The sequence below is a fragment of the Lutra lutra genome, chromosome 2, assembly GCF_902655055.1.
Source record: "Lutra lutra chromosome 2, mLutLut1.2, whole genome shotgun sequence".
NCBI classification, from domain to species: Eukaryota; Metazoa; Chordata; class Mammalia; order Carnivora; family Mustelidae; genus Lutra; species Lutra lutra.
In genome coordinates this window covers 94,360,587-94,383,765 of record NC_062279.1, presented here as the reverse complement: position 1 = coordinate 94,383,765, position 23,179 = coordinate 94,360,587, and the positions used below count along the sequence as shown (strand labels likewise).

The window sequence follows — 23,179 nt, the reverse complement described above, 5'->3', positions numbered from 1 at the left end:
CTAAATTCTGTTGATAATTTACCATGAGAGAACTCTCTAACTTCAGCGACTACCGCCAAATTTATAACAAAGGAAGAGAATTGCTCCTGACAGCTCATTAGAGTCTTTCCAGAATATGCTTATTGGGAACCAATAAGTTTAATAAAGTCCTTTTCTATATTCAAAGCCTTTTTAAGATTTGTCTTAGGGAAGGATCTTCCTCATAAATTCACCTGGTCCTAGTGAATAGTGAATATACACAAGCCTTTTAAGATAGTTATAAATAAAAATGTTTATTTTAAAGAGGCATGCTTGGGAATAACTAAAAATTCAGATTCTGGAAATGTGCTGATCTCAAGGAAAGCCAAGCTCACAAAAACAAATAAGCAAACAAAAAACAAAAACAAAAACCTCTTCATTCACCTTTATATTCTGTATAAAATAAATAATGCCTAGTTTGAAAAAAAATAGTATTACTAATCTAAAATTAATATGATCTAGCATCACCAAACAATGCACTATAAAATGACACAATAAAGGGTTAGAAATGATACTGTCTTAAACAACTTGTGAAGAAATCACAGAATAATTAATAGTCATCAAACTTTATACACAATAAGATGGTAAAATGTAAAAATCAATTTGTCTTGACATCATGTGCATACATACACACACACCAAAAAAAAAGAAACCAAGTCTCTGTTTCCTAATCAAAGATTTAAAGAATTAGAATATTTAGGTTGGTAAACATTAAATATGAAAACATAATTGAGATATGTTCTCTAAAAAACATCTAAATTTTAGAGAAAATACAAAGGAGAAGGAAATGGGCTCATAGATAAGAATGAAATGAGGTAGTCAAAATTTATTTAACAAATCCCACTTATCTGTAAAGCATTTTCTTGATCAATACAAATATGTAAAACATGACAATAAAAAAATAGTAACAACTCAATATAATAAGAAATTTCACTAGTTACCATATCATTCATTGTCAAATGCCAAGAAAAGAGAATGAAGTGAAACACTCTGCTTTAGGCAGAGAGATCAGGTCTTAGGTTGTTGCTATAAACTAATTTTAACATGATAAAGAACTGAGCTAAGCTGACAGCAATGGGAAAAAGACATGAAAAGTTTTGTGTTAGGACTAGGGAGTGTGGAGTTATAGCATAACGTAAAAAGCTTCAATATACTGCAGGAAACATGGAACTAAAGCTCTTTGAAGCTGTGAAAATGGAAATATAATTTATATTATGTAAGAGATCTTTAACCAAGATACTGCAATAAACAAGATACACAACAATGCATGTAGTAGACCTTTCACTCACAAGTCCCTTTCAAGACATTCACAAATAAATGTTTCAGCCAGCCATTGATTACTTTCAGAAACAGTGGTTCATCAAATATTTATTAAGCTAATATATCAGGGAAAAAAGCAAGGTACCTGAGATGCAGGCATGTGCATAACCTAAAGTCTTCCTATAAGTTGCTTCTAAGATAAGTAAGCAAAAGACAAAATATAAAATGACTATACTAGCTGGTTAACTGCTACTCCAGATATTTTTCTTAGTCCATTCTAATCAGTTTTGCTTTTACTTTTAAAGATTTTTATTTATTTATTTATTTGACAGAGAGAGATCACAAGTAGACAGAGAGGCAGGCAGAGAGAGAGAGAGAGAGAGAGAGAGAGAGAGAGAGAAGCAGGCTCCCCGCTGAGCAGAGAGCCCGATCCCGGACTCGATCCCAGGACCCTGAGATCATGACCTGAGCCGAAGGCAGCGGCTTAACCCACTGAGCCACCCAGGCTCCCTGCTTTTACTTTTAGATAGGATATTAGATTTTATAGTTCAACTGCATGGATTTGTTACTCATTGTGGGCACTTATGATTAATTATGGCACATAGAAATCATTCATTGGTATTTTGACTACATTCTTTCTAGATATTTTAAGATTAATACTGGTAATTTGAGAATAATCAAAATGGCATCAGGGTACCAAAATACTTTTTTAAAGACTTTAGAGTTACTACCGCCTATGATATTTCCCACCAATCTCATGCTAACATGGACTTGTTCCAAGATAGGGTTTCATATTGGGAATTCAGAATCAAATTTCATGTGCTATAGCAATTATCTACACTACTTTTTCAATAGGGCATAGTAATTGTCTTTAATGGAGGTGAACACAATAAACCAGTGAAATAGTTATTCAGCTTCTAAATCATCTTGGAAACCTACTGGCTTCAGTACACTGTCCATCTCAAATAAAGCATATCCCCATTTGTTATTCAGCTTAATAAAGCCTTAAGATAAATCCACTAAAAATTTATCAGATCAGAATACTGTATAATGGCTCATAAACTGAACAGAAATTATAAGCACTAAAGAAATCCGGCATTCCATTTTTCATAAACCACCAATGAAGATACTAGTAATTTGTACTTCTAACTCTATTCCTGTGTATGCATTCCTAATTAATTCTGATCACCTGCCATCCTCTCCAACTCACACCATCCAAATGCATCTTTTAACTTTGTATATGATGAAGGCTACAAACAGGCAGAATAAATTTCCATATTTTTATTATCTCATCAATTTAAACTGGAAAGAGAACATAGAGTCAAAAAACTTTAATGACATGACCTGTTATTATAATATGTGAGCATCAGAATTCTTCGTGCCAAGATGAAATTCTTCTTCAGCAAGACCACAAATAAATTATAAAAGAAAATAATGACACCATAACTAATTCTAAGGAAGATTTCTTTCAGCTGTATTGTTTTGAACACTAAGATATCTTCAACTTTAAAATTTGAATAAATTTAATAGATGGACATTCATCTTTTACTTCAAGGGAAAACATTTACCTTCAATGAGGAGCAAATTCAATGTATTATTCATCAGTGTTTAATTTTTTAAAAATGACATTCTTCCAATAATGATTTGATTTATAGTTTTTAGTTTTACATGAAAATACTCATCTGTGTCAATCAAAATGGACCATGAATTTTAAGAAAGACTTTTTTTTACAAAATTGAGACTTATGCTAAACAGAATAAATCAATCAGAGAAAGACAATTATGATAGGATCTCACTGATATGAAGAATTTGAGAAACAAGACAGAGGATCATAGGGGAAGAGAGGGGAAAATGAAAAAAGATGAAACCAGAGAGGGAGACAAACCATAAAAGACTCTTAATCTCAGGAAACCAACTGAGGGTTGCTGGAAGGGAGGGGAGTGGTAGGGTGGGGTGGCTAGGTGATGGACATTGGGGAGGCTATGTGCTGTGGTGAGCACTGAATTGTGTAAGACTGATGAATCACAGTCCTGTACCCCTGAAACAAATAATACATTATATGTTAATAAAAAACAAAAACAAAAATTAAAAAAAAAACAAAATTGAAACTGAAAAACTACTGAGAGTCCAAATATGCTTTTGATGGATCTAATAGTTTCTGATGTATTTCAATGTATTAAATAGTATGTAGAACAAAAACCATTTTAAAAATAACTGTGATGTTAACTGAATTTATTGTGCTAATCATTTCAAAATATGTACATACATCAAATCATTATGTTGTACCTTAAACTAATACAATGGTACATCTCAATAAAACTGAGGAAAAATAGAATTAAAAAAAAAAAAAAGCTGTTCACCACCCAAAACTCAGACTTTGAGAAAGGTCACAGTACAAGGTGCTCCAGCACCATCATTTTTGTTGTGATGAATTAAGGAAGTAAATAAGTATAATCACCCAGCCAGCTCTTCTGGTCTGCACCCTTCATTTTCTTCCTGGTGTGTATGCTCCACTGAGAATTCACAGACCTGACTTGAAATTCACTATGGCTGAAGCACTCTTGCTGAGAAGAAGACAATCTAAACCAAGAGCTGAAGTGAGGCTATGGCACAGACTCACTGTGGTCTTCTGTGCAGAAGTTAGTAAGAAACTAACCCATCTAACATCAGTATCTCTGCAAGCTCACCAGACAGGGGTATTTGCAGCACTTGCCAGCAAAGTTCCACTTGGCAGTGACAGTGTCAAATTTTACCAGAATCCTGGTAAAATCAGCACCAATCAAGAAATTTCCCACCCTTTTTGTGTTCCCCAAAATGGCTAACTGCAAAGAACAACCCCTTCGTTATGTAACTTAGATAAGACTCACAAGTAATCCCTGTTTTACTTATAACAAACACTGACCAAAAAAACTACCCAAATTCTCATTTTGTAAATTCTCCTAAGTGATTACTCGAACTGTTTGTCCCCACTGAGCAATCTGAACAAAAGTCCTATTAACTTGACAAGACTTTCATCAGGTTTGTATCCCTTTCCAGGCCTTCACCTACCTTTTAACACTGCCATGCGGAAAACTGATTAACGGCCTCTCATGAGAACTGGCTGACCTCAGGGAAAAACATTCCCTAATCAACTGTCCTATCATACCACCACCCATCCCACTTTGTAATATGTTTTTTAAAATCAGAAACTACAAGGCTTCTACCTTGTTCTTTCTTCTCAGGATGGTTTTGACTATTTTAAGTCTTTTGTGGTTCCATAAGAATTTTAGAATTTCTTTTTTCTGTTTCTGTAATAAATGTCATGGACATTCATAGGGATATAATCACCAGGGAAATGCAAATCAAAACCAAAATGATATATCACTTTACACCTGTTAGGATGGGTATTATAAAAACAAACAAACAGAAAGCAGCAAATACTAGCTAGGATGTAGATGATTCACATCCCTTGTATACTGTTAGTAGGAGTGTAAAATTGTGCAGGCCCTATGTAAACCATTATGAAGTATCCTCAGAAAATTTAAAGTAGAACTATCTTATAATCCAGCAATCTCACTTCTGGATATAGGCTCAAAAGAACTGAAAGCAATTTCTGCACTCCCATGTTCACTGCAGCATTATTTACAATAGCTAAGAAACACAAACAACCTAAATGTCCCTCGACAGATGAATGGATAAAGAAAATATTCTGTATACATACAATCGAATATTATTCAACCATAAAAAGTAATAATCCTCTCCCATGTTACAATATGGATAAACCTTGAGGATATCAGGATAAATGAAATAAATCAATCATGGAAGGAAAATTCGGTGACTCCACATACAGCAGCTAAAGCAGTCAAACTCATCAAAGCAGAAAGTAGAATGGTTCTTTCCAGGGACCAGAGAGACAGAGAAATAGAGAGCTGCTTATCAATGTTAGGAAAGTTTCAACCATGTGAAATGAAAATGTTTTAGATTTCTTCTGTACAACATGCTTTTTATAGTTAACAACATTGTACTGTACACTTAAAATGTGGTAAGAGAAGATCTCATGTTGTTTCTTACCACAATAAAAAAAATCTATTCAAGTATTAAGAGCTTAGCTGATTACTATTCTTTTACAGTCTAGTTTGGTTAGTCCCTGCCTCCCCACCCCATTCCCCGCCAAAAAAAAAAAAAAAAAAAAAATCCACACGAATTCTTCTTCTGTGTTTGGTATATTTTGTAGTCAAGATATTGTGAATTATATCACACACAGTATGTCTTATAATATTCCCATGTGAGATTTCCCTTTTTAAGTAGGAAACATTCCATATACCAAGAAACTTGAATTTCTAATATATATGTAATATTCTCCTTTCCTGTTTTCTTTTGTTGTCTTTGCTCTAATAAGATTTATAATGCTACACTAACTTAAATCGTCAACTATAATAACTCATTAAGTTATCATATTTTCTTTTTCATTCTTGTCAAAGATTATTGCCCTTGTTATTCCTTTTATATTAACCTTTTGGTAACAGTCTGTGTATGTGTGTGTAAATATATGTATATGTAAGGAAAGGGAGGAGAGAAATTGATAAGGTACTTCATAAACCTCAAACATAAATATAAATCTGATTTTTAAAATCAAATTGAAATAATGTCTTAAAGCTGCAAGATCCATTATATTTCCTATCACAACAAGGAGTACATAAAAAATGTAAAAAATTCTATTTATATAAAATATGAGACTTATGAGAGATGTACATTTCTTTTCTTTTCTTTTTTTGTGTGTGTGCTGTATACCCAACAGCAAGACATAAAATTTACTACAAATAAAATTTATTACTAGGTTGATAAAGGTGATTTGATTCTGTCCACAGAGTTTAGTTTTTTAATGATTAAAAATAAACATTTTTAAAGTTAGTGTTTTCATTAACAGCATTATATAATATTTGGGTTGTCAAATTGACCAGCTTATCTTTTGTAAAGTCAAGTGTATATGTATGGAATACAAGTCAGTCAAATCAATGTGGGTGTTAATGAGATCCCATTAGCAAAGTCTTCTTAGTTATTTCACAGCTTCCACCACTATTATTAACTACTCTGTATTAACATCATCAGTTTTCACTACACTTATTTTCCCTGCAATTTCAAATCTTGTCTTCAGGCCCAGAAAATTTTAGAAAGCTATTATATACTATTACTTGGGTCAAACACACACAACAGGTAAAATTAGTACCGTAGACATGATACACTGACATGTATGTAAAGTTTGAGGCTCAAAAATCTTGAGCATTTCTTCATGCTTTTTCATTACAAATACTTTTGTAAACATTTTTCCTCTCTTACTAATTGTTGTAAGTCATGTTTTTATCTCCTCTGGAAGTAAATATATTATAAATAATGAATAAAATATGTAAATAAAATACGTTCAATTATAAATATTTGAATATTCCCATCAATTCCTTATTTTTCCCCACTGTCATATTCCACTTTTAGGCTTCTTTATCCCCTTCTGTACCCCTGAAATTATTTTCTAATTGGTTTCTTCACCTTCTATCTCCCCGCTTTTTCATCTACCCTATATATCTTTGCCATGATTTCCTCAAATTATTAGCTATATCAAATAAAAACAGTAATGGTAACAATAAAATTAGTAATATGCAATGATGTGTTTATAAAAGACCTTCAATAACTGTTTATTTAATGAACAGGTAATTCCTCAATTTAAGGCATACACTGTGCTTAGACTTCCACATGAAGTTTTCTATGTAATCCAGATAATAACCAAATGAAGCAAATGTTTTCATTAATCTGAGTTTACATAAAAGAAACAGAGAGCGGGGCGCCTGGGTGGCTCAGTGGGTTGGGGCCTCTGCCTTCGGCTCAGGTCATGATCTCGGGGTGCTGGGATCGAGCCCCGCAACGGGCTCTCTGCTCTGCGGGAAGCCTCCTTCCTCTCTGCCTAGTTGTGATTTCTCTCTGTCAGATAAATAAAATATTAAAAAAAATAAAGAAACAGAAGGCAAAATAATATTAGATGGCTTAACTAAAATCACAGCTAAGAGGTAGCAGAGATGAAATCTCGATCAAAGCTATGTGACTCCAAAGTTCATAAACCTAACCACTACTCTGCTTATTTATATGGTGCTCTTTGTTTCATCCTACTCTCTCAATACCTACTAAACTAGGTCTGGAAATTTGTGGCTTGAATCTTAGGTTCTCCATTCCTATTCTAATGTGTTTTTTTTTTAATTTTTTTAAAGATTTTATTTATTTATTTGACAGAGATCACAAGTAGGCAGAGAGGCAGGCAGAGAGAGAGGAAGGGAAGCAGACTCCCTGCTGAGCAGAGAGCCCAATGCCAGCCTAGATCCCAGGACCCTCGGATCATGACCTGAGCTGAAGGCAGATGCTTTTTAACCCACTGAGCCACCCAGGCACCCCCTAATGTGCTTTTCTAATCTATGTCACGTTATGCCTCATTCAACCAGATTTGTTCTGTTCTCTGACTTTGCCTAAAACTGAATTTCTCTTTACCTTTTTAAACACTCATTATACAGGATATATTTGGAACCTTTAATTTTTCCAGATGACATTCCACATTGAAGTGGTTTTTTAGTATCCGGAATTCCTATAATATTTTATTTCTCTCTTATGTAGTATATAATAAAATATACTATTTCTGGAGCTTCTGGGTATCCAAAATTATATTTTATCTATACTTTTTTTTTCTAATTACTAAGCTTTCTCAGGTGAATGAATGAAACATTATATAGTTTATAGAAGGCATCTCAGTGCTTTGCCTATGGAAGTACTGCTTCAATATCCAATTCTAGATCTTCTTGGGGATTTCTAATCCCAGTTGTGCCAGTTAGTATCTTTGTGACTTTGTGGAAGTTACTAAAACCCTCTGTATCTTGGATTAATCTCTACAATGGAACAAATAATGGTACCTAACTCAGCAGGCCATTGCGTGGATTGAATGGAGAAAAATATGTGTAAAGCACTTAGACCAATATCCAGCACATAATAAGTACTGATAAATAATAGTTAAAATAATTAAAAATGAATCAAAACACTGGCTTTAGCGATTATGGTTAGTTAAAATTTTCTCTACCCTTATGGAAATTTTCCTCCTCCTATCATAGATTTATCTTATTCTATTATAACAATAAAAACAAAACAAATTTGGAAATAGTAAGTTTTTATTAGTCAGTGTATATGGAGAAAATCTTGCTTCATCATTTGCATAGTTTAATCTTCCCTCACATAGCAAATCAGAGAGTTTGACCAAAGTTTATTAAGGGTTAGCAATTATACATTCTCATATACAGTTTTCCCATTTCTTAGAATTCTTCAAAAGTATTTGAGCTAATTTGTTTAGCTTTGCAGTATCAGATGTGATCCCAATTAGGGACACTCTGCTACTAAACATCCTAAATGGTTTTTTTGTTTGTTTTGTTTTGTTTTGTTTCGTTTTCTGTTGTTTGGTTGTCTCCCTGTCCCTATAGGATCCTAAAGCACTCCCCCAAATATGTCAAATATGATTTTCATTATTTTGACTTCAGTTTGGCAAAATAATTCATACTTCTCATATCTGCTTCCCCCAGATCCCATTCTCAAGACATCTGACCCCAAGTTGTTAACCTCATTCAGAAATCAGACTGTTCCCTGTATTTGGTAGTTGGTGACCCGTATCCAAGATTTATTCTAGTTTTGATAGTCTAGCAATATTTATTTGGCAAGGAGAGTCTTACTGCCTCCCCTCAACATAAATATTGACTAAGTCATGACAAAATAAACAAAAAAATGTGCCTACATCACCTGAAAAGAGGAAATTTAACTCAAAAAATTAGCTGACATCTTATATAAAAATAAAATTCTTTGGTTTAAGGTTGTGTTTGTGACTGCCTACATTAGGTAAGCAAAAAATATATGTAGATGTGTCTAGTATGTTTTGTCAAATCATTCCACATAAGAACACAATCCACAGTGCAGCACATTTTGCTAACTAGTATCTCATAGATTTCACAATTTAAAACTTAAAAAAAATTTTCAAAAGTAATGATATAACATAGAACTTAGGAAGTCATATTAATAATAAACATTTAAATTTATCAAGTCATGAGTATTGGATGCAACAGTGAATTAGCAAATATTCTCTTCCACTATGATTCTTGACTCGTGCATCCTTGGAGCTTCTTAGCCAGAGGAAGGTCCAGGATAAAACAGAATTGGATGATTATATCTTCCCAGGGATATGATTTGAGAAGAGGCTCTAGGTTGACAATATTAAACAAAGACCAAACATAAACCTCTTTTTCTGACTTGAATTTCTCTCTTGTCTTAAAGGAATGTTAATCTGTGTAAAACTATTGTGCTATCTAGAACAGGTAACATAATTAAAGGGAGTAAAATTATATTCTTATTCCCCTTTCACCAATTCAACAGTATGCGTCCAGGTCTGGAAGACAGTATAAGAATATGAGAATAATTTAATTATTGTTTATAATTCATGTCCATTCTCTATTATCACTATGTTAAACAAGCACCCACCTTAGAGCAATTGATCACAAGATACCTTTATCAGTTCTTTACATAATTAGCCCAGAACAAAGTGTAATGCTCCTCTACATCAGGAAAGTATAAAAAATATCACATAGAAAAAAAAGAAGAGTGTAAAGATATATAAAGTATAAAATGAAAGACTGTAAACAGCTTTCTCAAGACTTTTGAGTTCACTAATCCAAAAACTCTGTATACTTATCTAGTAACGGCTGCATTAATTCTGTTCTCCATGTTTGTGTTGCCTACATATTTAGCCCATCCTGCTGACTTCAGAACTTTAACTGTGCATGGAAAAATAATTCTGTTGTACTTACACCAGTCAACTTTACCAACCTTGTCAGCATATGGAGCATAAGGACTTCAGAGAATTATCTACTAAACAGGAATAATAAGATGAGAAGTCTTTAAAATTAGTAAATTTTTGTAATAAAGAGTCACAAATTTCCTAAGTGCTACACTGGGGTAGGAGGGGGAGCACAGTTAGCTAGGGGGCTGTAAGCATAGTTAGGTATCAAAATATGAGATTTGAGGAAAGCTCAGAAGAAGGAAAGGGGGATTGTAGTACATTGAGTGGTGCTATATCTATATTTATTCTCTGTAACTTGTGGGTGTTATCTTATTTAGAAAAAGAGTTTTACAGGTATAATTAAGTAAATAATCTTGGGAGAGCTAAAGAGATTGCCCTTAATTATCCAAGTGGATCTTAAATCCTACAGTAAATGTCCTTATAATTGAAAATCAGAGAGAGATTTGAGATAGACAGAAGAAGAGGAGGCAATATGACCACAGAGACAGAGCTCAGAGAGAGGCAATCACAGTCAAGGAATACCAGGATAGCCAAGAGAAGCTAGAAGAGGGAGTTTCCTCCAAGAATCTACAGAAAGAACACAACCGTCCTAGAGAGTTGGGTTTAGGACTCCCAGCCTTCAACATTGTGAAAGAATAAACTTATGTTGTTATAAGCCAGTACATTTGAGGTTATTTGTTATGGCAGTCACAGGAAACTAACATAGGTACTATGTCAAGAAAATATACTTTCCAATATTCTTGGTGCTGTTAATAATGAGTCTTACCAATAGTTAGACAATGTTTCCGTTTAGAGAAGAAAATGTGGAAATGTTTTTGGATATTGTAACCAATATTGACATGAGAAAACTATTAACTAATGTCATACAAACTTATGTAAAATAAAATTTGATATTTGTTATTATCATAAACAAGGACATTCACTTTAAGCAAGACAAGTAAATTACATAAGAAGAAGTTATAGGAAGATATAAGAAACAGCAAAGGAAACAATTAACAAAATGAAAGGGAACTTACAAAATGGAAAAAATAAATATTTTTTGAACAATGTATCTGATATGGGGTTAATATTAAAAATGTATGAAGAACTCAGAACTCAATACCCAAAAAATAAATAACCCAATTAAAAAGTGGGCAAAAGGGGCGCCTGGGTGGCTCAGTGGGTTAGGCCGCTGCCTTCGGCTCAGGTCATGATCCCAGGTCCTGGGTTCAAGCCCCACGTCGGGCTTTCTGCTCAGCAGGGAGCCTGCTTCCTCCTCTCTCTCTGCCTGCCTCTCTGCCTACTTGTGATCTCTGTCAAATAAATAAATAAAATCTTAAAAAAAAAAAAAAGTGGGCAAAAACCCTAAATAGGCACCTCTCAAACAGAAGAACTTTAAATGGCTGACAGGTATATGAAAAAGTGTGCAATGTCACTAGTCATTATGGAAATTAAAACCACAATGAGATATTATCTCACATCTGTCAAGATCCCTATTATTAAAAAAAGAGAGAGAGAGAGAGAGCAAGTGTTAGCAAAGATGTAGACAAAAGAGAACCTTTGCTGGTGGAAACATAAGTTAGCATGGCCATTATAAAAACAATATAGAAGTTCTTCAAGAAATTAACAATGGAACTACCATATGATGCAGCAGTCCCACTTCTGAGTATATATCCAAAGGATCTGAAATTAGTACTGCAAAGAGATATCTTCACTCCCCTGCTCATTGAAGCACTATTTACAGTAGTCCAGATATAGAAACAACGTAAATGTCCTTTGACAGATGCATGGATAAAGATGCACATCAAAAATATTACTCAGTCATTAAGAAGAACAAAATCCTGCCATTGTGACAACATGGATGTAGCTAGAGGACACTGTGTTAACTGAATAAACAACATAAAAGTAGAAACACTACATGACCTCATTTATACGTGGAATCTAAAATAGTCAAATTCATAGAAACAGAGAGTAGGATGGTGATTGACAAGGGTGAAGAGGGGAAAATTGGAGATTCTGGGCAAACAGTACAAAGTTTCAGTTACACAAGATCAGTAAGTTCTAGAGATCTAATATACAGCATGGTGAAGATAATTAAGAGTATTGTATTGTATTCTTGAAATTTGTGAAGAGGATAGATCTTAACAAAACTTCTCAACATACACACACAAAATGATAACTATGTGGAGGTGACAAATATGCTAATTAGTTTGATTGTGGTGGTGATTTCACAATGCGTACAGCATATATATCAAAATATCAAGTTATACACCTTAACTATATACAACTTTTAATTGTCAAAGACATTTCAACAAAGATGACAAAAAAAGAAGCTTTCCCATTCCACTCCTATTCCATCTGCCTTATGGATTCTGATGATCTGTTTTTCTTTTACACTATCAAATTAATAATATTAAACTTACATTTTAGTGGAACTTAGAGAATACATGAATTTTTTACAAAATTATTATTATTTGCTATTGGAAAACTAATAAAATTAAGCAGAAGGAAAAATATGACTCAAAATAATTGTAATAATAATAAGACCCAATATTTAATGGAAAATTTTAAGCCAGGACTAATAACAAAGTTAAGAAAAGAATCAGATTCCTATTGATTACTCTTAAAACTGAATTAATAAATCAGTTTAATATTTATATTATCTTAAAAGTGTAATAACTTATCCTAACAAAATATGCTTCCCCTTCTCTATTGTCTTCAAAGTCCAGATCAAGCTTCACCTCCTAACAGATTTCCAGCCTACTGCAGCCTACAGCACTCTCTGTCCTCTGAATTGATTAATTTGTACTTCTCATTTTTTATTTAATACATTTTGTTCCTATTGGTCAATTCACTTATGTTATCATTCAACAATTAAAATTAGAAAAGGTCTGAAGACAATAGCTATTACAGAAAAAAAATTAGGATAAATGAAAAAATATATACTGCTAGGTGAGGTTTACACAAGATAATATAGCCAAAGATCTGACTTATCCACCATGTTTGACTATTAAAGAGGGCACATATGCATGGAGCACTGGGTGTGGTGCATAAACAATGAATTATGGATCACTGAAAAAAAAACTAAATTAATCTAAATTTTTAAAAAAAGAAAGCAACAACATGGTGGGGTTACTATCTTAGCAAAACCTGTCTATGATCTCAGCTACATAAATACCACCATGTAGAAGACAACAGAGGGTCATAAAACAGAAAATGGTCTGAAAAGTATTCCTTATAAAAGTAACACATTTGCTTAGCCATATCATCTTTTTTTTTTTTTTTTTCCAAAAACTGGTCCTACTTTTCTGTGTGAACTTAGGACAAATTAATGAATATATCTGTGCTCCAATTTTCCCATATGTAAAATGAGGAACATCACAGTATCCATTTTATACTGTTTATGTGTTCATCAAATAGCATAATACCTCAGTTATTATTAATGCTCAATATACATTTTTGATTGACTAATACTGTAAAAAACTGCAAATAAAAAACAGTTTTAGGGGTACCTGGGTGGCTCAGTCGTTAAGTGTGTGCCTTCAGCTCAAGTCATGATCTCCTAGGATAGAGCCCTGCTTCTGGCTCCCTGCTCGGTGAGAAGCTTGCTTCTCACTCTCCCACTCCCCCTGCTTGTGTTCTCTATTTTGCTGTCCTCTCTCTGTGTGTGTCAAATAAATAAATATAATCTTTTAAAAAAATTTTAAACTTTCTTTGCATAACTCAGACATTTATTCATCCACATAACCCCAATTGTTAATAGAAAGATCAAATTCAATTAAAAATTGCACCTGGACTACAGTAAACTAAATCCACATTAGCTCAGAAAAGGGCCTATGTAACTTCCTTACCTCTTTTTTTTTTTAAAGATTTTATTTATTTATTTGACAGAGACAGTGAGAAAGGGAATACAAGCAAAGGGAGGGGGAGAGGGAGAAGCAGGCTTCCTGCTGAGCAGGGAGCCTAATGCAGACCTCGATCCCAGGACCCTGGGATCACAATCTAAGCCGAAGGCAGACACTTAACAACTGAGCCACTCAGGTGCCCTAACTTCCTTACTTCTTATCAATCATAAAATTCTTCCTCTAACTTGCAAAGAAGTCCAGTATCATAATCGCACACCAGGTGGTATATTTTCCTTCATTACATTTCCCTTGAAATCAGCACATTTCTTAAGTAAAAATCGATCAATAACCATAGATCTGAATTCTCTTGTCTTTTCAACTGGTTCATATGAGATATCTATCTTCCTTTACGACATTTTGACAATGTGATGCACTCTTAAGCAAGTCAATTCAACAACGGAATTTGGTAAATCTTGGTTTGTCTTTGAGATGTCGTTTATGGGTCTTGAAAATTAGAATTTTGTCCCTACAAAGCACTCCTATGAGTTCTCCCATTCAGAATTATCACTATCACTCTATCAATTAGGGAAAAGAGGACAGAAAATTGAGATCAAATTTGGAGCAATGAATTGATAGTGGGGGAAAAGAAAGAGAAAAATGTCTATAAGGATGGGAAGACGACTCTGAGAGTGACAAAAATGGTTAAAAAAAGAGATACTAAAAATGTGTCCAAAGCAAGCCATCTACTTAGGAATATTGTAGAAGTACAATCATAGCTTGCTCATCAAAATTATTTCCATACTTTCCCTTTGGCAACTCATATCCTAAAAGAACTTGTGCCAAGTGACCGTCAAGGAAACATGCAAAATCTGAAAATCTGAGGGAATTTCTACACTGACTCCTCCCAAACAGTCAAACTAAAAAGTTTCATGGTGCTATACTTCAAATTTAAATTTTAGAATTCAACTATACATTTAGCTTGGGCAGGAAAGAAGAGGGAGAACAGGAAACTGGAAAAGGAAACTGGAAAAATGAAACCTCAATCGTAAAGAAAAACAAAGATATTGTAATAGAATAATTATTGTAAATATTGTAATAGAATATTGTAATAGAAATAATATAGAGAACAATATCATAGCTATGATATTGGATGATATGCAATTAATTTTTTAAATGTTATTTTGATGAATTTTACAGGTAGTTTCTTCATTTACTTATGCAATTATTAAGTCAACAGGTATTTCCTAAGCATGTACTATTTTTCAGGACTGGTATTTTTAAGTGATATAACGCTTATGCCAAAAACAAATTTATGGCATGTATATATGTTTGTATGTTTGTGCGTGTATATATATATTTTTTCAATTTACAATATATATTGTGATATATATCTACACAAATTTTTAAATGGATTCAAGTTTTATTTTAAAATAATAAGTTGTTTTCAGAAATGAATTTTAAGGTATTTATCTTTTTTAAAATTAGAAATTATATTAAAACCAAAATATAGGCCAGGGTATTTATGACACTTAAAGAAAATCCAAAGTACATTTGTGTATCACCCTAGAGGGCTTGGGTGATAAATGGTGAGTAGAATGCATGAACTCACGTATTAAAGGTATTCAAGTATAAACTGACACAATTGAGCATGCTGTCTCTGGCTCAAAAAGCACAGAAACAGTATTTAGAAACCTAGAATGAACCATGACAGTAATATGCCAAAAACTGGGTCATTGGAAACTGTATCTTTAAACTGCAAAGATGTGTCTGTCCTTTTATTTTAAACTAAATAACTTGATATTAGATTCAGATTGCTACTCTTTCAGTGATACGAGGATGAGTTAACCATAGACACCTTAAGTGCCTTGCATATGAGAAAGTAAGTGTTGTATCAACAAAGTTTAACATTTACAGGTTTTTTTTTTAAATGTTAGAATTTTTCCAGGCCAGAGTTGCTGCCTCTTAACAGAACTATTCTTCCAAGTTTAAAAGATTTAAGTACATCTTTACATATCTAACAATTATAAACATAACCACACAATCAATCTTTCCCTGTCTCTGTCTCTCTCAGACAAACTGAATAGTTTAGCCATCTCTGTATTTGTAGATTTCCCCTCACTCATCTGAGACATTTTAAAATGATCGCATTTCATATAGTAATAGTTTGGATGACCTTACAAATTATATATTACATCAACTTGATTAGCCTTATAATTGGATACCAAAAAGCAATTTTCATTAATAAAGGAACTTTGTTGATGTGTTTTTAAAATTACATTATTTCACAATAGCAAATTTTAAATAACCATATTTGGCTATATATTGTGACAATAGGTAAAATGATCATATGACATATATAAATATATATTTTATATAATTTATAACACACACATATATAATCTTTTTAAGAATACAGTTTTAATCTGAATGGAAATAAATAAAATAGAGATTAAAAAGACAATTATAAAGATAAATAAAACTAACAGCCGATTCTTCTAAAAGATAAAAATTGGCAAAGCTTTAGTTAGACTCACCAAGAACAACAGAGAGAAGCTCAAATAAAATCAGATATGAATGAGAAGTTACAACTGACATCACAGAAATACAAAGGGTTATAAAACTATGACAATAGTTTGTGAACAATTACATGCCAAGAAACTGGACAACCTAGAAGAAATCAGTATATTCTTAAAAGTTTACAATCTTCCAAGACTGAACCATGAAGAAACAGAAAATTTGATAGACCAATTACTAGTAACGAGATTGAATCAGGAATAAAAAACTTCCCAACAAACAAAAGTCTAGGAGGTTATGGATTCACAGGTGAATTCTACCAAACAAAGAAGATATAATACCTATCCTTCTCAAAATCTTCAATTTATCAACAAAATGATAGCAAAGTAAATAAAGAAACACATTAAAAGAATCACATGTTATGATCAAGGGATTTATTCCAGAGATGCAAGGATGCTTCAACATCTATAAATCAATCAACATGACATATCACACTGACAAAGTGAAGGATAATAATCACATAATCTTCTCAATAGATGCAAAAAAGCTCTTGAAAAAATTCAACATCAATTTATGAAAAAACTCTCAACAAAGTAGTAGAGAGGTAATGTACTTAACAGCATAAAGGCCATATATGGCAATCTACAGTTAATATCTTATTCAACAGTATAGCTGAAAGCTTTTCTAAGATCAAGAACAAGACAGGGATGTGTGCTTTCTCCACTTTTGTTCAACACAGTGTTGGAAGTCCCCACCACAGCAATTAAGCAAGAAAAAAGAGAAATAAAAGGCAGAAAGGAAGAAAATAAAAAGAAAAAGAAAAACGAAAATAAATAAATAAAATTGTCGCTATCTGCTGATGGATTATACGATATATAGAAAAACACAAATACTCCACCATTGTAATAATAAATGAATTCAGTTAAGTTGCAAATTATAAAATTAATATACAAAAATCTGTTCCATTTCTATACATTGATAATGAAGTGGCAGAAACACAAATAAAAAATAACATGTACAATTAAATCAAAAAGAATAAAATACCTAGGAATAAATTTAACCAGAAGTAAAAGAACTGTACTATGAAAACTTTGACACTGATGAAAGAAACTGAAGACACAAATAAATGGAAAGATGTACCATGATCATGAACTGGAATAATTAGTATTGTAAAAATTTCTACACTACCCATAGCAATCTACAGCTTCAATGAAATCCCTATCAAAAATTCCAGTAACACTTTTTCATAGAACTAAAGCAATAATTCTAAAATTTTTATAGAACCACAAAAGACCCCAAATAACCCAAAACAATCTTGTGACAAAAGAACAATGCTGGAGGCATCATGATTCTTGATTTCAAACTATACTAAAAACATAATCAAAGGAGTATGATACTGGCATTAAGAACAGAAATAAGCACACAAATAAATAGAATAAAAAGCACAGAAATAAACCCACTGATATAGGGTCAATTAGTCTATGACAAAATAGGCAAGAATACACAATGGGAAAAGAGCAATCTCTTCAATAAATGGTACTCACAACTACATGCAAAAGAATGACACTAGAACGTTATCTGACATTATATACAAAAATAAGCTAATGTGGATTAAAGACCTAAAACTCCTAGAAGAAAATATAGGTAGGATTGACATCAATCCTAGCAATACTCTTTTTTGACCTGTCACCAAAGCCAAGGGAAACACAAACAAAATTAACAAATGGTACCACATTAAACTAAAAAGCTCCTGCATGGTGAAGGAAATCAACAACAAAATTAAATAGTGCAACCTACTGAATGGGAGAAGATATTTGAAAATCGTATCTGATAAGGGGTTAATATCCAACATACATAAAGAACTTATACAACTCAGTAACAAAAAAAAAATTTGGTTACAAATGGGTAGAGGGTCTAAATAGACATCTTTTCAAAGACATATGGATGTCCAACAGGCACATGAAAACATGAGCAGCATCACAAATTATCAGGGAAATGTAAATCAAATCCATAATGAGATATCACCTCACACCTGTCAGAACAGTTATTATTACAAAGATGAGAAATCAAAAGTGTTGGTGAAAATGTGAAAAAAAGGTAAGCTTCATGAACAACTGGTGGGAATCTAAATTCGTGCAGCCAATATGGAAAGCAGTATGGAGGCTTCTCAATAGTTAAAAAAATAAAACTACCATATGATCTAGTAATTACTGGGCACCTATCCAAGGAAAACAAAAACACTAATTTGAAAAGATATATGCACTTATATTCACTGTAGTACTATTTACAATAGGGAAGACATGGAAACATCAGCATCCATTGTTGGATGGGTAGATGAAGAAAATGTTGTGTGTATATGCATGCATGCACACACACATGGAATACCCCTCAGCACTAAAAAGAATGATATTTTGCCATCTGTGATAACATAGATGAATTCTGAGGGTACCACACTAAGTGACATAAGTCAGACAGAGGAAGACAAATACGTCATGATTTCACCTATGTGTGAGGTTAAAAAAACAAAACAAACAAAACAAAATCCAGACTCATGGATATCATGGTTGTCAGGGGTAGGGGTAGAAATGGTTGAAGGTAATTAAGAAGTAGAAACTTTCTGTTATAAAATAAATAAGTCATGCAGATGTACTGTACAGCATGGGGAATATGGTCAATAACAGTGGTAACAGGTGGCAGATGGTAACTGGACCTATCATGGTGAATATTTTCTAATGTGGGACAAAATGTCAAATCACTATGTTGTATGCCTGAAACTAATATAATACTGTATGACACTTTACCTCAATAAATTTTTAAAAAAGACTGTAAAAAAAAGTATAACTTTAAATACCATATTTAGAAAACTGTATCAAATATTTTTCTTCTACATAATGGTTAGAATATTAACAGGTTCTGATATATATATATATATATATATATATATATATATATATATATATATGCCATTAATGTGTTTTATTATTTTCATCATTTCTAACCAGTGAACAAGAATGGAAACTAAAGTAATGAGGCATTAAGGATATGTAAGCATATAATGAGTTTTATTTCAAAATATTATAAAATTTTACTAGTTATATTGCAATAGACAAATTATATAACCCCTGTGTGCCACAATTTCATCTTCTAGAGATAATATAAGAATCAACTACATTGATTTGTGATAATTAAATAATAAAATATTTGTAAATTTTTCAAATAACAGCTTATCTTTAATATAAAACTTACCTTTAACTTAGTTTTTAAACTTTTAAATAAAAAAATTATCAGCACATCAAATCACTGTGCAATCCTAAAATGCCCTAACAGTAACTAGGCTATCATTCACTCATAAGGTGCAACTGTTCCTTGAACTTCATCTGATACTTATATTTCCAACATCATTATAAGATTTCTGGAACAAATATGTCCTTTTTAAAAGGTCTTTTATATGTCCTGCAATGGGCAATATAATGCTAGTAAAGCAAATATTTAATGAATTCTTACTGAAACAGTACATTTTTATATATTTGATGAGTCTGTTACCTATTTGTATGAAATAGTACATTTTTATATATTTGAAAATTAACAGTGGGTCTCATTCTCTTATTTTTCTAAAAATGATATACCTCTAATCAATTCTTAAGTGATATGTTTTAGTATATGGTTTATTAAAGAAAATATTTTAATATATTAACATCATACAAAAGAATTAAATGCAATTAATAAAACATAAGGCCATATCTTTGAGAAAATTTAAAGATGGAATTGTTAAATTATCACTGAGTTTCTAGGAAACAATAAAATACATTCATTATTTTTTCAGCTTTATTGAAGTACAGTTAACAAAAATTTTATGTATTTAATATATACATTTTGATGGTATTGAACATATGCATATACTCATAATATCACCACCACAATGAAGTCAATAAATATATCTATCACCACCAAAATATTTCTGGGTCCACTTTTTTGTGTATATGCATAAGAAGAGTTTACACATGAGATATACCCTCCTAACAATATTTTAAATGTACAGCACCATGAGTACCTATAGCATTAATAGCCAGAACTTGAAATAACTATTTATGAAACAGCTTTGAAAAGTAAGGTAAGATTTTCCAAAGATTAAAAAGTATCAATATTAAAAAAAATATATGTGTGTGGCACTTTCACTTCTAGCCAAGATAACTCACAGCACCAAAGTTAACAATCCACCAAAACAACTAAAAACTTAACAAAATATATGAAACAATAGTTCTTACATTTTTTGATATCAGGATATATAGGACTGTGATACCTGAGGGACAAGAAACAAACAAGGTGATCCCAACAATTGTTCTGACTTACAACCTAAAGAACACTTCTAAGACCATGGTAAAGGACAGGACACTAGACAGTCCAGCATACTCCCAAAGTACTCCTCCTTATGTAGTCAACAGAGTACTCATTAGTGTATGTGTGTAGGTATACTATCTAAAGCTGGAGAAAGAAACACATGAAAGTTGTAGACATATTATTTACTAAGGTTTATTTTTATTATTATCATTTTTTAATTTGGCAGAGAGGTAGAGAGCGCAAGTAAGCAGAGCAGCAGGCAGAGGGAGAGAGAGAAGCAGGCTCCCTGCCGAGCAGGGAGCCCGATGCAGAGCTCAATCCCAGGGCCTGTAATCACGACCTGAGCTGAAGGCAGCCACTTAACCAACTGGTCCAGCCAGTGCCCCCACTAAGGTTTACTTGAGGCTGAAGCTATTGGCTATTCTTAATAAGAAAATGGAAAACCTCCTAATAGGGCAGTAAGTACTTGGAACAGTTTGCAAAAGAGTAAATCTGAAAAAGTAGCCTTAGAAACCACTCAAAATGAAAACATAGAGAAAAAATAACAACAACAAAAAAGAGCATTAGTAAATCATGGGAAAACCAAGAAATCTATACTTGTGTGTTTGGAGTCCATAAAGAAGGGAGGAGCAGTGCTAGCTATTCCTGGCATTTGAGGAGCTGGCAGGCAGGAATCATGGATCAGGTAATGCAGTTCACTGAGCCAAGTTGGCAGGTTGTGAAGGACTGAATTCAGCTGGTTATTAGATGTACTAAACCTGACAGAAAAGAATTCCAGAAGATTGCCAAGGCAACAACAATAGGATGTGCTATAATGGGATTCATTTGACTTTTTTTATGTGAAATTGATCTGTATCCCTACTAATAACATTGTTGGTGGCTGAGTATCTTTTTAGAAGTTTTTCATCTTAGGAATTAGTGAACAAGTGAGGATTTGAGAAGTTCATGGAATAAAAATTTGCCTATATGTTTTGTGTTTTTCTTTCTTTGTTTTCTTCCAAGATGTTTTACATTTCTAAATTAAAATAATTTCAAAATAAAAAAATAAGACAGAAGCAGAAAAATATAATGGCTCACTTTTCCCCCCAAATTTGATGAAAACTATAAATCCATGGATTCAAAAAACTTAACAAACTTCAAGTGCAAGAGATATGCAAAGAATCAGACCAAAGCACATCATAATCAAATTGCTTAAAACCAAGAAAAAGGAGAACCTCTTAAAAACAGCTAGATGGGAAAAATGAAAAACATTATATACAAAGGAACAAGATAAAGAACATCTGATTTATCATCACAAACAATACAAGCCAGAAGACAATGGATCAATATTTTTAAAGTACTGAAAAAGAAACTGTCAACTAATTATATTTTTTACCTAGTTTAAAAAAATTAAAAAATAAAAGTAAAATGAAGACATTACATACAAAATATTTAAAAAATCAATTACCAGGCAGACCTTCAGGTATAAAAAGAATGATCCAAATATAAGTATGGACTGGCACAAGTGAATGAAGAGCCTTAGGAATGAAATTATGTGGGTAAATATATTTTTCCTATTAAATGTCTTTAAAACACAACTATTTAAAGGGAAAAGTAATGAGGTAGTGTGGGCTTATACATATTCAGAAGTAAAATACATGACAACAATAACACACAGGCCATGAGAGGAAAAATGAGGGAATAATGATTTCAGATTCCTATACTATTTTAAAATGGTATAATACCCAAGTTAAGTAATATCTAAGTAATCTAAGTAATATCTAAGCAGACTCTAAGTTAAATATGAATACTATAAATCCTAAAGTAATCTCTCAAATAATACAACAAAGTAAATAAATAAGTCAACCAAAAGGCAACAGAGAATCAAAACAAATGCTCAATTAATCGAAAAGGAAGCAAAACAAGAGAACAAAGCATAGGACAAACAAAAGAAATAGCAAGATGGTAGATTTAAGTTCAGCCATATCAAAACCACCTTAAATACAAATGATCTTAACAAAATTAAAAGACAGAAATATTTAGATTGGATTAAGATTTTTAAAAAGCAACATCCCACTATATATGCTGCCTATAAAACATGCACTTTAAACACAAAAACACAAACATGTTATAATAAAAGATTGATACTGTGCTTGCACTAATCAAAACACAACTGGATTAAGTATAGTAATATCAGGCAAAGTAAATTTCTGAACAAAGAATATTACCCTTTGTGAACAATTATGGCCAAATACAGAGAAGCTCATCTCACAGTGATAAAGGGGGCAATGGAAGAGAACAAAACAATTCTAAATGTTTAAGTGTTTAATAATAGCTAAGCAAAAACACACACAGCAAAACCAGACTGGACTTCAAAGGGAAAAAAACAAATACATAAGTA

The 23,179-nt window shown here is 32.4% G+C and overlaps 1 protein-coding gene and 1 pseudogene across 1 annotated transcript in view; one reads left to right on the top strand and one right to left on the bottom strand.

The window, feature by feature from the left end:
• Positions 1–23,179, bottom strand: part of GRID2 (glutamate ionotropic receptor delta type subunit 2) — a 1,463,802-nt gene that overhangs the window by 1,267,600 nt on the left and 173,023 nt on the right.
• LOC125093183 (protein transport protein Sec61 subunit gamma-like) lies at positions 21,476–21,683 on the top strand (annotated as a pseudogene).